We start from the raw sequence: 15758 nt of genomic DNA, 5'->3' as shown, positions 1-15758 counted from the left end.
GCTTATTTATTTTATACATAGTAGTTTGTACCTCTAAACTCTTATCTTGCCACTTCTCCCTTTCCTCTCCCCAGGGGTAACCACTAGTTTGTTTTCCATATCTGTGAATATGTTTTTGTTGTATTTACTAGATTATTTTATTTTTTAGATTCCATGGAGGAGGGCATGGCAACCCACTCCAGTATTCTTGCCTGGAGAATCCCCATGGACAGAGGAGAGGAGCGGGCTACAGTCCATGGGTCGCAAAGAGTCAGACACAACTGAGCAACTGAGCACACATAAGTGTGCACACATAAGCACACATGCATAAGTGATGTGCAGTCCTTGTCTGTCTCTGACTTACTTCACTAAACATAATACCCTCTGGGTCTATTCGCAGTGTTGCAAAGGGAAAAATTTTGGAAAAAAAAAAATTTCATTCTTTTTAATGGCTGACTATTCCATGGTACATACCATGGTATATATATACTATGTGGTATATATACACCACATCTTCTTTATCCATTTATCTGTTTATAGACACTTAGGTTGCTTCCATATCTTGGCAACTGTAAATAATGCTATTATGAACATTGGAGTGCATTTATCTTTTTAGCGTTTTCACTTTTTTTTTTTTCCCCCAGAAAAATACACAGGAGTGGAATTGATGGGTCATATAATAGTTCTATTTTTAGTATTTTGAGAAACCACCATACTGTTTTCCATAGCAGCTGTACCAATTTACATTCTCCCTAACTTATAATTTATTTCACTTTACATATATAATTTAATTTTTGATAAAGGCTGTGTTTAACAACTGGCTCACAGAAATCTTAGGAATTTTACAGTTGGTTCTTGAGAGACAGATGAATAGGCTCCAGCACAACACTGCAGGTAAAAGGCTCTGGTCTCCCTTTAAGAAACTACATCAGAGAAAATAACTGCAAATGAAACAACTGACAAAGGATTCATCTCCAAAATACACAAGCAGTTCATATCTCAATATCAAAAAAACCAAACAACCTGATCAAAAAATGGGTGGAAGACCTAAACAGACATATCTCCAAAGAGGACATACAGGTGGCCAACAAACACACAAAAAGATGCTCAACATCCCTCATTATTAGAGACATGCAAATCTAAATGACAATTAGGTATCACCTCACACAGGTCAGAATGGCCACCATCAAAAAATTTACAAACAATAAATGCTGGAGAGGCTGTGGAGAAAAGGGAACCCTCTTGCACTGTTGGTGGGAATGTAAATGGATATAGCCACTATAGAGAATAGTATGGAGATTCCTGAAAAAACTAGGAATACAACTACCTTATGACCCAGCAATCCTACTACTGGGCCTATACCCTGAGAAAACTATATCTGAAAAAGACACATGTACCCCAGTGTTCGTTGTAGCACTGTTTACAATAGCTAGGACAAGGAAGCAACCTAGATGGCCAACAGATGAATGGATGAAGAAGTTGTGGTGCATGTATACAATGGAATATTACTCAGCCATAAAAAGGAACACATATGAGTCAGTTCTAGTGAGGTGGATAAACCTAGAACCTGTCATACAGAGTGAAGTAAGTCAGAAAGAGAAAAACAAATATTGTACATTAACGCATATATATGGAATCTAGAAAAATGGAAAATGGAATAGAGATGCAGACATGGAGAACAGACTTGTGGGCATGGCGGCCAGGGGAGGGAGCAGGATAAAATGAGACAATGGGTAAGAAAGTTCTTTAAAAAAATATCAAGACATATGTAAAGACCATTTGAGTCATTATTTGCTTTTTATTGGGGACAGGAGAAGCGATATGATTTAGCTGAAAAAGTGTGACTTTTGGAACAAACAAGAATGAATTCTGGTTTTGCAATGCTACGTAGTTTTTGATGTCACAAAAATCTCTCAGAAACTGTTTCCTCATGTGTAAAATGGTGTTGACAATACTTAAATTGAGGGTACTGTCAAAATTAGTGGTTACATGTATAAAGTTCCTACCAAGTATCTGGCACACAGTAGGTGCACAATAAATAGTAGGTCTCATTCCTGCTAGGAATGTCTAGGTTTGTCATACTTTTTCTTCTAAGGTACAGCATCTTTTAATTTCGTGGCTGCGGTCACTGTCCACAGTGATTTTGGAGCCCAAGAAAATAAAATCTGCCACTATTTCCATTTTTCCCCATCTATTTGCCACAAAGTGATGGGATCGGATGCCATGATCTTCGTTTTTTGAATGTGGAGTTTTAAGGCAGCTTTTTCACTATCCTCTTTCACCTTCATCAAGAGGCTCTTGAGTTCTTTTTCACTTTCTACCAGTAGGGTGGCATCATCTGCATATCTGAGGTTGTTGATATTTCTCCTGGCATTTCTCATGATGTACTCTGCCTACAAGTTAAATAAGCAGAGTGACAATATACAGCCTTGATGTACTCCTTTCCCAATTTGGAACCATTCTGTTGTTCCATGTCTCGTTCTAACTGTTGCTTCTGACTTGCATACAGGTTTCTTAGTTCAGTTCAGTTGCTCAGTCGTGTCCAACTCTTTGTGACTCCATGGACTGCAGCACTCCAGGCCTCTCTGTCCATTGACAACTCCCAGAGTTTACCCAAATTCATGTCCATTGAGTCAGCGATGCCATCCAGCCATCTCATCCTCTGTCGACCCCTTTTTCTCCTGCCTTCAATCTTTCCCAGCATCAGGGTCTTTTCAAATGATTCAGTTTGCATCAGGTGGCCAAAGTACTAGAGTTTCAGCTTCAGCGTCAGTCCTTCCAATGAATATTCAGGGCTTATCTCCTTTAGGATGGACTGGTTGGATCTCCTTGCAGTCCAAGGGACTCTCAAGAGTCTTCTCCAACACCACAGTTCAAAACCATCAATCCTTCGCTGTTCAGCTTTCTTTATAGTCCAACTCTCACATCCATACACAACTACTGGAAAAACCATAGCTTTGACTAGACGGACCTTTGTTGGCAAAGTAATGTCTCTGCTTTTTAATATGCTTTCTAGGTTGGTCATAACTTTTCTTCCAAGCAGCAAGGGTCTTTTCATCTCTTGGCTGCAGTCACCATCTGCAGTGATTTTGGAGCCCAAAAAAATAAAGTCTGTCACTGTTTCCACTGTTTCCCCATCTATTTGCCATGAAGTGATGGGACCGGATGCCATGATCTTAGTTTTCTGAATGTTGAGTTTTAAGCCACCTTTTTCACTCTCCTCTTTCACTTTCATCAAGAGGCTCTTTAGTTCTTCTTCGCTTAGTGGTGTCATCTGCATATCTGAGGTTGTTGATATTTCTCCTGGCAATCTTGAGTCCAGCTTGTACTTCATCCAGCCCAGTGTTTCTCATGATATATTCTGCATATAAGTTAAATAAGCAGGGTGACAATATACAGCCTTGACATACTCCTTTCCTTGTCTGGAACTAGTCTGTTGTTTCATGTCCAGTTCTAACTGTTGCTTCCTGACCTGCATACAGATTTCTCAAGAGGCAGGTCAGGTCGTCTGGTAGTCCCATCTCTTTAAGAATTTTCCACAGTTTGTTGTGGTCCACACAGTCAAAGGCTTTGGCATAGTCAATAAAGCAGAAATAGATGTTTTTCTGGAACTCTCTTGCTTTTTTGATGATCCAACAGATGTTGGCAATTTGATCTCTGGTTCCTCTGCCTTTTCTAACAGGTTTCTCAGGAGGCAGGTAAGGTGGTCCAATATTCCCATCTCTTTAAGAATTTTCCAGTTTGTTAGAGGAGGAAATTGAGCAGGGAGGAAGGGTGTCCACCTTCTGCAGTGAGTCTGGATCTAGAAAATGTTAAAAAACAAAATTCAACCCAATAACTTTGAAGATCTAATTGACTTTACTCAATGGTTCAGGAATCAGGGAGAATCCCATCTAGCAACTATAAGGGCATTCAAAGGAGCTTTACAAAATGGAAGGTTTTTTACAGGAAAAAGGGTGGGGCAAGGGACCTATTTTTAAAAGAAAACAAAGGCGGGGAGGGAAGAAGTGCCAAGGGTTTTATTATGCAGATTGTTTCTTCTTCTCTTGGGGAATGGAGAAGGTCCCTGTGACAGATTATGTGACAGCTCCTCATTGGTGCTGACCAGAAAATTCCAAACTCGTTAAGATTACATTTATGGTAAAGATTGAAACTGCAATTGGGCTTGGTATTAAATCTAGCTTTGGAATCATGGGCTTTAGCGCAAGTGACGCCATTTTGGGCCTGTGGGTTTTTCTCTTTAACAGAACTCAGGGAGGAAAGGAGGCAGAACAAGGGCAGGCTAATGGAAAAGGGAGCAGCAGCGGTAATGCAGGGCCCAGAATGGGAGGGTTTCCTTGCTGCTGCTGCTGCTGCTAAGTCGCCTCAGTAGTGTCCAACTCTGTTCAACCCCACAGACGGCAGCCCATCAGGCTCCCCCGTCCCTGGGATTCTCCAGGCAAGAGTACTGGAGTGGGTTGCCATTTCCTTCTCCAATGCATGAAAGTGAGAAGTGAAAGTGAAGTCACTCAGTCGTGTCCCACTCTTCGAGACCCCATGGACTGCAGCCTACCAGGCTCCTCCGTCCATGGGATTTTCCAGGCAAGAGTACTGGAGTGGGTTGCCATTGCCTTCTCCGGGGTTTCCTTGGGATAGGTGTGTATGCTTGGTGGTGGACATTCTGCTTGCTTTGTTTGAACTACCTCAAAAATTTGACTTGTTAATTCACAGCACTTTTCTAGAGAAGCTAGTACAATTGGGCTAGGTGAGAGGAGAGCCTGCCTGACCCAAGCTGCAGCAGAGGCTCTGGGTCCAAGCCCAGACTCTAGCACTGCCTATCAAGTAGGAGCGCCTCAACATTAATTGAGCACCTCTGAGACAAGTATTATTCAAGACCCTGGGGCGCAAAGATATAAAATCAAACTTTTTGTCATTAAGGGGTTATTCTCTGGTGGCACAGTGGTAAAGAATCTGCCTGCGGATAGAGGAGATGCGATTCCATCCTAGGGTTGGGAAGATCTCCTGGAGAAGGAAATGGCAACCCACTTCAGTATTCTTGTCTGGGAAATCCCATGGACAGAGGAGCCTGGTGGGCTCCAGTGCATGGGGTTGCAAGAGTGGGACACGACTAGCTGCTAAAACAACAAAAAGCCCTGTAAACACAAGCAGAGGACTTATATCCTATGGCCGCAGGGGGACCACCTATATATAGAGAGATGTTATAACTATAAAGTACTCAAATTGCTTGCATACTGTTATGTTGGAAAATAGCCCTGGGAGACAAAGCTCAGGCTGGGAAATAAAGCCAGGAGTGCGGCGGGGTTCTAGACTCGACTCTGCCAGCCCTCAGGCTGAGCTTCAGTTTTCTGAACTTTGAGATTCGTTGCGTGCTTTTAGAATGCCTTTTAGGAAAGCCTGTTAAAATAGATCTTTAACTGGCTTAGACTCCAGCCGTAGCCTTTTTGAATCAGAATGGCTGAACGAGGGACCCTAAATCTGCATTTTTACACCCCTACCCCCGGGACAATCTGACGTTGGTAGGCTTCGCAACAACAGCTTAGCGACGGGGTAGATGGATTCCTAAGTCCTAAGCTAAGGCAGCAGGAACGAAAGCGCCTAGTCGACTGGAGAGCAAACCAATCCTTTGCAAATAACAGTACTCCAAAAAACCAAATCATAGCCGAATAATACAAATAATAATACAAACAATAAGAGCAGAAGAACTGGAGAGGCTAAGCGCAAAGCCGTCGCAGTCAGTTCGCAACACCTCCTCCCAGTCTACTCCAGCGGAGTCGGCGTGACGGCCCCTTTAAGAACTCCCTTTCTTCCTCCGTCTCGTCTGCCGCCGGGCGTGCGGGCCGGCCGGCGGCGCGTGCGTGCTGGCAGCCGTCTACCGGCCGAGCCTTTTCCCCTACGGGACGATCGCGGCGGCGCGACGCCGGCGCTCGTTACGTGCGCGCGCGTGGCCCCGCCCCTCGCCCGCCCCTTCCCCTCCCCCCTCCGCGGGCCTCCCCCGCCCGCGCCGTACAGCTGGCCCGCTGACGCGAGCACTGCCGCCGCTGCCACTGCCGCCGCCGCGGTGTTCCATTCTCCTCAGCCGGCGACAGCCTCGTCCCCCTGCCACCGGCATCCTCCTCACGCACCGCCGGCCAGACGACGGCACGCGCGCGGGGGCTGGCTTAGACCCGAGAGGGTTGCGGGCGCGCGCGGGCGGCGGAGCGGATCCCAGCGCCGCGGAAGCTGCGAGCGCCCCCATCCCGGAGGTCGCCGCGCCGTTCCCCCGGTGAGTTGTCACCGCGGCCGGGGGAGCGGCGGCGGGGCCGGGCATTGTGTCACTGGAGCGCCCGACCGGGCCGGCTGTCAGGGGCGCGGGGCCGGCGCGCGCCGCCCAGGAGGGGGACGGCTTGGGGAGCCCGGGCGGCCGCCCCGAGTCGGCTGCTGTCCGCGCTTCCTGCCCCGGCGCCCCGGGGTGTCACCCCGAGTCCCCGGGCGGCGAGCCCCGGTGCTTGGCGTGGGCCGGGAGGGCTGCCGGGGTGGGCTGTGTGCCGAGGCCGGGAGGAGCACCGACCGGCAGGCTTACGGCCGGGAGCTTGGTGGCCGGGACCGGGGCGCGCTGCCCAGGGGCCTCGCCGGCCGTGCGGGGTCGCGTTCCCGACCGGAGTTCAGGGTGGAGACCTCACTTTGCAGGTCGCAGGAGAGGAGGTAGGCAGAGGCTTTCTTTTCTTTATTACTTGTTAGCCGTTTTTGCGTCAGGGCCAACGAAAGCGGCGAGTCCCGAGCTGGGGCAGGGTCGGCTTAGCGATGGTGGACTTCGCAGGACGACCTTGGAGCCCAGGTGTGCAAGCCCCGGAGCTTTCTGGAGCTCCCGCGCCTCCTCTGGTCTTTAACCTCAAAAACTTCATTATTATCCGGGCTGAGACGCACCGAAACCACTTCCTGTTTGTGTATGTAGACTTTTTTTTTTTTTTTTTAATTTCTGGTTTTTAGAAACTCCAAATATTGGTGTTGGTCTGACCCTCCCACAGGGTTGTGACTGTGGGGGCAGCTGAAGTGGGAAGAGTTACCTCGTAAGGGAGGTCAGGAGAAGGAGGTGGTTTGGGGCACCGTGAGACCCAGGAGAAAAGAAGCGTCGAAAACAAATCTTTAGCTGGTTCGAGGGAAGTTCAGCAAGGAGGCCTGATACTGCTGTTCCCATAGAATGTCCTCTGGTGGCAGGTACTTCCTCAGGCTATTTCTCAGATCACTTGCATCCTTATCTCTTTCTCCGGGGTACACATTGATGGTATGTTTGCACAACATTCGCTTGTTCATACATTCTTTCTTTTCTTTAGTTTCACCAAAGTATTTGTGATATAAAATATATGTCAGGCACTGTGTGCTAGGTATTCGGGTTTCTGCAGTGAATAAGACAGAACCCAGCCATTCCTCACAGAGTTCACAGTATTTAAGTCAACTTATTTTGGATTATGTTGTTAATTTTCATTGGTGGCCATTGCTGCTTAAGGAAGTTCTGCCCACTGTGTTAATAGGAGACAGTACTGGTACAAGGCCTGATAAATAGAAATCCCTGTCCACAGAGTGGCTTTTTGGATACTGTAGTAGAAGTGTTCTGTGAAACCAAACCTCACCTACAGCTAGATGGGGCAGGTCCCTGATCAGAGTAAGACATCCCAGGGCTCCCCCGCAGTGGCCGCCACCACCACCCTGAAGCTCTTAAACCCTCAGAGCAAACCCATTGTCAGATGGCAGAGTTCAACTTATTTTCTTGAGGCTTGCTTGCTCAAAGGTCAGAATTTGGGCAGATAGAAATGAAAAGAAGAAGGGTAGAATGAGCCATTACAGATGCAGGCTGGCAGACGATGAGCCCTCAGCACTTTGTCTGGTCTCCTGGCAGGTCTCCATCGTGTGCTGGTTGAACTTGTGCTCACATGTAGTGGTCTCTTCGTAGGGGATTTCCTCCCTTGTGATGGCCAGGGCAGCGATCTCTGTAGCTTCCCCCCCACCCTGCCATAACACACACTTATGCACCCTCCAAAGGGAATTATTCACCTGACTTAAAAGTAAGAACGTATTTCAAGATTATTGCTATTCAGTGTTATGCGTTTCCATCCTCCAGGAAAAAAATTTATCTTATGTTTTAAATCTTTCCTTGTTCTCTTTTTCCACATTCTTAACTCTTCTGATAACCAGATAACTACTGGTATCCGTCTGTGGCCCGGAGAATTATAGTACTGTGTCTTTGAAAAAAATTCGTGAGTCATGTAATCTTCCTCATTTCTGTACCAAAACAATTGAACTGGCTAGAATGCCTTTAGCAGAGCCTTTTGCAGACTGAGGAGGAGGGCCAGAGAGCAGATGTGCTTGTCTTCCCCTCTAGTTCTCCGTTTACCAAGGGGCGATTCACGGAGAGGGACATGATGCCTGGGTCTAGGCCTGACTTGCCCACTTGGCGGCATGAATGTCTGCAGACCCAGCATGCCCAGTTGTGTAATTGCCATGCAGGAAGCACTTTACTGAGCTCCTGAACTGACATGTGATCTCCTAGTGAAAGCTGACAAGCAGGATTCCTTTTCCCTCTTCCATCCGCCTGGACAGTAGGGAAGTCTTGTCTAGGGGGTATTCCCTCAGGCAGTAGGAGAAACATGAGAAGGGACTAGGAGAGGGAGAAGCCCAGTGCCTTTTTTGTTAACTTCGAAGGCAGTTGTTACTGTGGTGCAGACTTGAGTGCAAACTTGCTTCTTGGGTTAAGAGTAAGCAATGGGACAAAAGCTTGTATGTTGATAGAGACTCTTTCTCCTGGTCGAGATGGCTTCAGGCTAGGGTCCACCCACGTATCTATCTGACCATGGTGAGGCTTCACTTAATGGAGTGAGTTTTAAAAAAATTAATATTCTTAAGTTACATTGCCACATTGCAAGAAACTTGAAACTAGAGCAGTGAGAAATAAGGCCCATAAATATGCTGGTGTTGTTTCCTTATTGGTTGGAATGAAGGATGCAACTCAAGGCTGGGGCTGGGGGATATGTGATGGGTGTTGGAAGCTACTAACAGCTATGGATCTGAGACCAAAGAAGCAGTCCCAGGACAGCATGGGGATGACCATTCTTGAGCATCAAGACACGTTCACTCCTGCCCTGGGTAGGATTCATGGCAGCAGCCGTTGTGCCCATAGTTGGCTGTGAGTTCTGGTGTCTCTTTCTAAAATCTTTATCTGAAAGAGTAGACGTGCTGCGGAAGGAGGCACCTCATACAAGGGCTAGGTTTTAGCAGCAGAGCCTGTGGGTACCTATGGAGGTTTCCCTTTTCTTGTGCTCACCTGTGTCTGTGATGCTGTCCTTTTTCTTTCCGTCTTAGTTCCTTGGCCTAGAAACCGACAGGATTCCTCTATTTGCTCTCTCGTCTTCTGGTTCATACCCGAGTGCGGAAGTCCCCACTCCTTCGGTAGACCTTGCAGTGGTGCTGAGCTGGGTCACTGCAGCTGTGGAAGGCCACCTGTGCTGCCGTGAGGGCCAGGGGATGGTTGAGTCTCTGTGAAGGTACTGGTATAGCAGGAGCAGGAAATGCAGCGACCGTGGTGAAAACTAAGTGGGTTTCACAGACTCTGTTGTTGCCTGTGATGTATTCTGCCTCCCTGACTCCTCCATCTCAAAAGAGGAAAATAGCCACCCTTGAAACATCAGAAGCTGCGTGCCAAGAATTCATGCAGTCCTCCAGAAACAGGATATTATTGAAGCATTTTTCTCAAGCAGAAACAGATGTAGTTCCCTGCTAGTGTCGCCAGTGTTAGTGGATCCTTATAAAATTACCTGCAGCAGTGTGCCCTTAAGTGTACTCCCCCCCCACGCATATACAAGTATTATTATTATTATTATTTTTGGCAGAGCCTCATTGCTTAATCTGGGGAAAGCTAGGCTGGAATTCCTGATGAAAGATAGCCTGGGTTTGTAGACGCAGAGGTGGTGACTGACAGTTCCTTATTACTCAAGAGGATCTTCTGTGGTGAAAAATTAGATGACTCAGGATTCTCTCCTCCTGTAGTTGGTGATTGAACACAGAACCTCAGTGAAGAGACACAAATAGGGGTTTTTTCCCTCGTTTCCCCTTTCTTTCTGTCCTTTTTTTTTAATGGAACGCTTCACGAATTTGCGTGTCATCCTTGGGCAGGGGCCATGCTAATCTTCTCTGTATCATTTCAGTTTTAGTATGTGTGTTGCCGAAGCACTCTTTCTGTCCGTTTTTAAGAAGGGGAAAGTCTAATCTTTTTAAATCCAGCCTCCTGCCAGCAATGACTTGCCTTCATTCACAGAAGTTGAAAAACAGAGCATAAATTGCCCTATGTGTAGACTCTCCTTGTTGAAATTTTGGCTAGACCAGGCTAATGATGCGAAGAACTGACTCATTGGAAAAGACCCTGATGCTGGGAAAGATTGAAGGCAGGAGGAGAAGGGGATGACAGGATGAAATGGTTCGATGGCATCACTGACTCAATGGACATGCGTTTGAGTAAGCTCTGGGAGTTGGTGATCGACAGGGAATCCTGGCGTGCTGCAGTCCATGGAGTCGCAAAGAGTCAGACAAGACTGAGCGACTGGACTGAACTGAGGCCAATGAAACTTGCTTCTGGGAATGGGAAAGAAGGAGTGTTCATCCCTTTCTTCCTTCTTTGGGTTATTCTTAGTTGATCTCAGTAAACTAAGTTGATGGGAGTTTAAAAAAGAGAACTTGAAAAAGAGAACAAGGTGGTTTTGCTTATTTTGCATTTTCAGTTGTAGTCAAGACAAACTGAGGGGAGAGGGGAGACTGAGGTTTGTTTTTTTTTAATTGTTAATATGCTGGGACAAGATTACAGAAAACTTAGAAAATAGAGGAGGGGAACCACTGTGATTCTACCATCCTAACACAAACATCATTTCCATGTATTCTGTGGTAGTCCTGTACATTCGATTTTCTATTTCTTTTTATCATCTAACATTATAGCATAAACATTTTCCTGTAATGACAGATAACTTTTATAATTATTTTTAGTGGTTTTATAAAATTCTGTTAACTATCAGCTGTGATTTAAATACCCTTTCTTATATATCTAGATTATTTCTAAGTTGGCTCAAGGAGACTTTTTGGAGGGTGATTTTATTTTGTCATGACATTTTTTAAAAACAACTTAATTGACACATAATTTATATATCATAAAGATCATCCATTTCAAATGTAAAAGCAGTGGATTGTACTATATTTAGCACTGTCCAGTGATCACCATAATCTAGTCTAATTTTAGAACATTTTCATCACCTCCCAAAGCAACTCCGTTAGTAATCACTCCCTATTTCTCTACAATTCCTCTAGTTCAGGGGTACCACTAGTCCACGCTCTGTCTATAGTTTGCGTATTAGGACATTTCATTTGAATAGAATCATATATTATGCAGTCTTTAATGATTGCCTTGTTTAATTTAGCATAATGTTGCTGAGGCTTGTACATGCTATAACATATGTCACTACTTCATTCTGCTTTATTGCTGAATAATCTGTTGTATAGATATACCATATTTTGTTTATCCATTCATTAGCGGACGAACATTTGGGTTGGTTCTTTGTTTTGGTGATTATGAACAGTGCTGCTATGAACTCATGGTTTTTGTGCAGGCATACGTTTTTTCATTTTTCAGGGAATTATTTTAAAAGCTGCATCCATATTTTTATTTCGGATTTAGTGTTCTACTTGGTTATGTTGTTTGTTTGGGTGAGAACAGTATAGTGAGATCTCTTGTCATAAGATGTTAAAGGTATTGCCCTGAATTAAGAGGTGCCCTATCTCTCTGTCTATATCATATATTTAAGAAGTTTGAACTCTCCAGTAGCATTGTTTCCAGATCTTTGGTGCAGAACTTTAAAAAGTAATGAGAGCTGATAGATGCAATAGTGCCTAAATTTAGTGCACATGTACTGCTACTTTAAAAAAAAAGCGGGGGGGGGGGAGCGAGAGGGGGTGGTTTAGCATGAAGCCTCCCAGTTCTAAATCGCATCATCATGTCTTTTGGAGACAGAGTTATCATGAACCCCACAGAGCCTTCCTTATCAATGTAATTTATAGTTCTCAAAAGTTTTTCCTCTCTGTATGAAAAATTGTGTGCAAGGGTTCTTTGCATTTGCTTGAGGCTGCTGCTGGGCTGGGGAGTGGCGTATGTGTACTGAGGAGAAAGCCAGCCAGTGGTGAGGGAGGGTGAGGGGCTATGTAAACACAAGTCTAGAAAAAAATTCTTTAGAACAGCTCTTACAGGCAGACCTTAGTTGCACCCAAGGTTTAAAATATAGATCATGCCAGACACAAAGAGGAACAGATGGTGCTGCTGGGAGTGTCATTTCCTCTGCAGAATCTACCCCTGGGTGGCTTTGCATCATAGCAGCCTCAGTACTGAAATAGTGCCATGCCTACTTTCGCCCTTGTCCTAATTGGAACTCCTAGTATTTGTGATAAGTAGCTGGTCTTGCTTCTCCTGATCCTAGGTTCCTACCAGAATGTCTTGAAAGTGTGCATGTATAGGCCACCTAAGGATCAGAGAGTCCAGATAGTTCTACCTCAGAAATATGTGGGACACAGGGCACATGCCCTTTGTCCACAAGCCAGACAAAAACTGGGAAGTTGAGTTATTTTCCCTTGTACCTGTTTCAGTTTCCTGTACCTGTAGCTAAGTCCCAGGACCAGTTCTTCCAGAAAGTTCATGTGTGTGTGTGTGTGTAAATGTGTATGAGTGCAGCCATAACTTCCCAGCCACTGTTTACTGCCAAAAGTTTTAGATTTGGAGTGGACTCTACCTGTTAATGGCTTCCCTTGTGGCTCAGATGGTAAAGAATCTGCCTGCAATGCGGGGGACCTGGGTTCAATCCCTGGGTTGGGAAGATTCCCTGGAGAAGGGAATGGCAATTCCCCACTCCAGTATTCTTGCCTGAGAAATCCCATGGAGGAGCCTAATGGGCTACAATCCATGGAGTCACTGAGCAACTAACACTTTCACTTTCACTACCTGTTAATTTAAATTCTGTTCCTAAGTACTAGGAGTCTCAAAAGAGTGAGGAGACAGTATCCAGATGTTACTTGCACAGCACGCCAGGCATGTGACAGAGAGAGCTCGTGAAATGCCGAAGTTGGAAGGATGGGACTTGAGGATGGTCTCATTTCACCACCTCACTTTATAGAAGAGAAAAATGGGATATGGTTGCTCAGAGCTCATTTCCTTGAGTGGTGACAGGGCCAGGGCAGAAGCCAGGGCTCCAGATTCCTAATCTGGTGCATTTTCTGTCCCAGTGTGATCAGCTTCTCTTCTCTGGGCCTCTTCCAGGAAAGCAGGCTGGAGCCCAAAAGGGTGTGTGGTTCATATCATTAGGAACAAACTCATATCCCTCTGTGATTGAGGTTTTTGAATCTTTAATAGTGAAATTACAAAAGGGAATGAGCCTCTAAATTCTTCCGAAGAACTTCTCTGAAGTTCTCCTTTTCTTCTGAAGAACTGTTCTTAAAATGGGAGTTGTTGTGTTTAACCTGGCCTGCTTACCTCTTCTATCTTTGTACTGTGCTTCCTTACAATTTAGAAAACACTCCCTGACTCCAGGCTGATGGGATGTGTTTTCTGAGTCATTTTCCCCTTCCGGTCTCACTCACCCAGGTGGGACGGTGGCAGGTGCTGGTGGCATCCTGGATGTAGGAGGACTGCCCAGTATTTGAGAACATGCTGTCTGGGAGAGCTGACCGCCTCTTCCCTCCCACCCTGTTAGCAAACCGAAACCCTTTGCAACTGTGGTTCTGGTTTCCTTGGGTTTCTTTTATGTGGGTCAGCCACCCATCCACATGCAGTGTGAACACAGGTCTCTAACTGTGTCTTTAAGCAGCGAGGAAGGAAACAGACTTCTTGGGTTGAATTGTCACATATACTGTCTTTCTACAGATAGCCAGTGAGCAGTTTTGTGTTCAATGGGTGCTGTTCTTTCAGTTGGCATGCTCGGGGCATTTCTAGAGGGTTAGCACACAGTGTGTTGGTGAGTCTACACCTTTATCAATCCTTGATTCTCATCCACCCCCAGGTAGAAACTGTGCCATGGGAAGGCCATTTACCTCCTCGTTTCGGTCCTGTGGGGGATTTTGCTTGTTACACAGCAGGATGGCAAGAAAAACAGGCTCTGGGTTTCATAAGATTTCATTGGTCCATCTTAGTTTCCCCTTTACATGCACCCTCAAGCCCTAATCATTTGTGAGCTGAAAATCTGGTTGGGCTGTGACGTCAGACTGGTGGGAGGTGGGCAGAGGGTTGCTACAGAAACCAAGAGGAAGGAAGGAAGTCAGGTCATTTGTGTGGCAGGTACTTAGTGAATGCCTGTGGTTGTTCAGGCATTGTGAACAAAGAACAAAATGGACACAGCACTTGCCCTCATGAGGTTAACAGTCCGGAGGAATACCCAAGGGTTATTTAATGTGACAGTAGTGCTGGAGGAATCTGTTGTGTAAAGCAGGCGTTCAGCTTGGCTACTCAAAAGGAGTGGCTCTGGCTTTTTCAGGGACATTTGTGCTCCAAACCTACAATCACCTTGGAAAGGAGGAGGGCTTGCAACATTCTCTTGGAGAATTCTACCTGGCCTCCCTAGCAAGAGGGCAAATTGCCTTTCTCCACAGAGCAAGCTCGGTCTAGGAGTTTGGAGCTTGGACTCCCATTTTCTGACTTTACTTGAGTGCTCACAGCCTGTGGGATCTTAGTTCCCTGACCAGGGATCGAACCTGTGCCTCCTGAAATGGAAGTATGGAATCTTAACCACTGGGCTGCCAGGGAAGTCCCAATTAGTTTTTAATGTGTGAATGTTTTCTGACCCTGCAGTATCTTCCCTTCACACACACCTCCCCCCCCCCCCCCCCCCCCGCTTTCTTTTAGTTTAGAGAGAAAAGCCTGTGTGAGTTTAACAGTGAGAAATTGGGAGGGAAATAGGATCAGTGGTGTGAATTCCTTCGGGAATCTTTTATTCTCCATTTCCTTGAAGTCTCAATTTTAAATAATGTTAATTTGCAGTATCTCTTCCTGTTAGGGGACTTCCCTGGTAGCTCAGCTTGTAAAGAATCCGCCTGCAATGCAGGAGACCCTGGTTCGATCCCTGGGTTGGAAAGATCCTCTGGAGAAGGGAATGGCTACCCACTCCAGTATTCTGGCCTGGAGAATTCCATGGACTACAGTCTATGGGATCAGAAAGAGTTGGACACGACTGAGTGACTTTCACTTTCACTTCCTGTTATATCGGCTTTATAACCTGCCAGGGGTGGTAAAGGACCCAGTACACTACTGGCACAGATAAGGGTCCCAACATGCACACTTCCCGTGTAGGCTCAGGTTCTTGGCTAAGATTGTAAGTTCCCCAGGGTCAGTGATTGTCTCTTCCACTTCTTTATGCTCAGCTCCTGGATTAACTGGTTGATAAGAATTGACCAGATGTAGAGGCTTAAAGCGGAGAAGGCAATGGCACCCCACTCCAGTACTCTTGCCTGGAAAATCCCATGGACGGAGGAGCCTGGTAGACTGCAGTCCATGGAGTCGCTAAGAGTCGGACACGACTGAGCGACTTCACTTTCATTTTTCACTTTCATGCACTGGAGAAGGAAATGGCAGCCCACTCCAGTGTTCTTGCCTGGAAAATCCCAGGGACAGGGGAACCTGGTGGGCTGCTGTCTGTGGGGTTGCACAGAGTTGGACACGACTGAGGCGACTTAGCAGTAGCAGGAGCAGAGGCTTAAAGTAAAAAGGGTGAGAGGGCGAGGTAACTTGGAGG

The 15758-nt window shown here is 46.0% G+C and overlaps 1 protein-coding gene and 1 non-coding gene across 2 annotated transcripts in view; one reads left to right on the top strand and one right to left on the bottom strand.

Annotated features, from left to right (window-relative positions):
- The first annotated feature begins 6001 nt into the window (after window positions 1–6001).
- The window catches only part of SUSD6 (sushi domain containing 6), a 92490-nt gene continuing 82733 nt past the window's right edge, over window positions 6002–15758 (top strand). Inside the window, exon 1 of the mRNA XM_061156786.1 lies at window positions 6002–6241. The gene's annotated coding sequence lies outside the window, so the exon portion shown is untranslated. The remainder of the gene's footprint in view (window positions 6242–15758) is intronic.
- On the bottom strand, window positions 10078–10180 carry LOC133067505 (U6 spliceosomal RNA). Its single transcript, XR_009695297.1, has one exon. It is a non-coding gene; the product is annotated as a U6 spliceosomal RNA (small nuclear RNA).

The sequence above is a fragment of the Dama dama genome, chromosome 12, assembly GCF_033118175.1.
Source record: "Dama dama isolate Ldn47 chromosome 12, ASM3311817v1, whole genome shotgun sequence".
In the NCBI taxonomy this organism is placed as follows: domain Eukaryota; kingdom Metazoa; phylum Chordata; class Mammalia; order Artiodactyla; family Cervidae; genus Dama; species Dama dama.
This window is presented reverse-complemented; position numbering and strand designations above follow the sequence as displayed.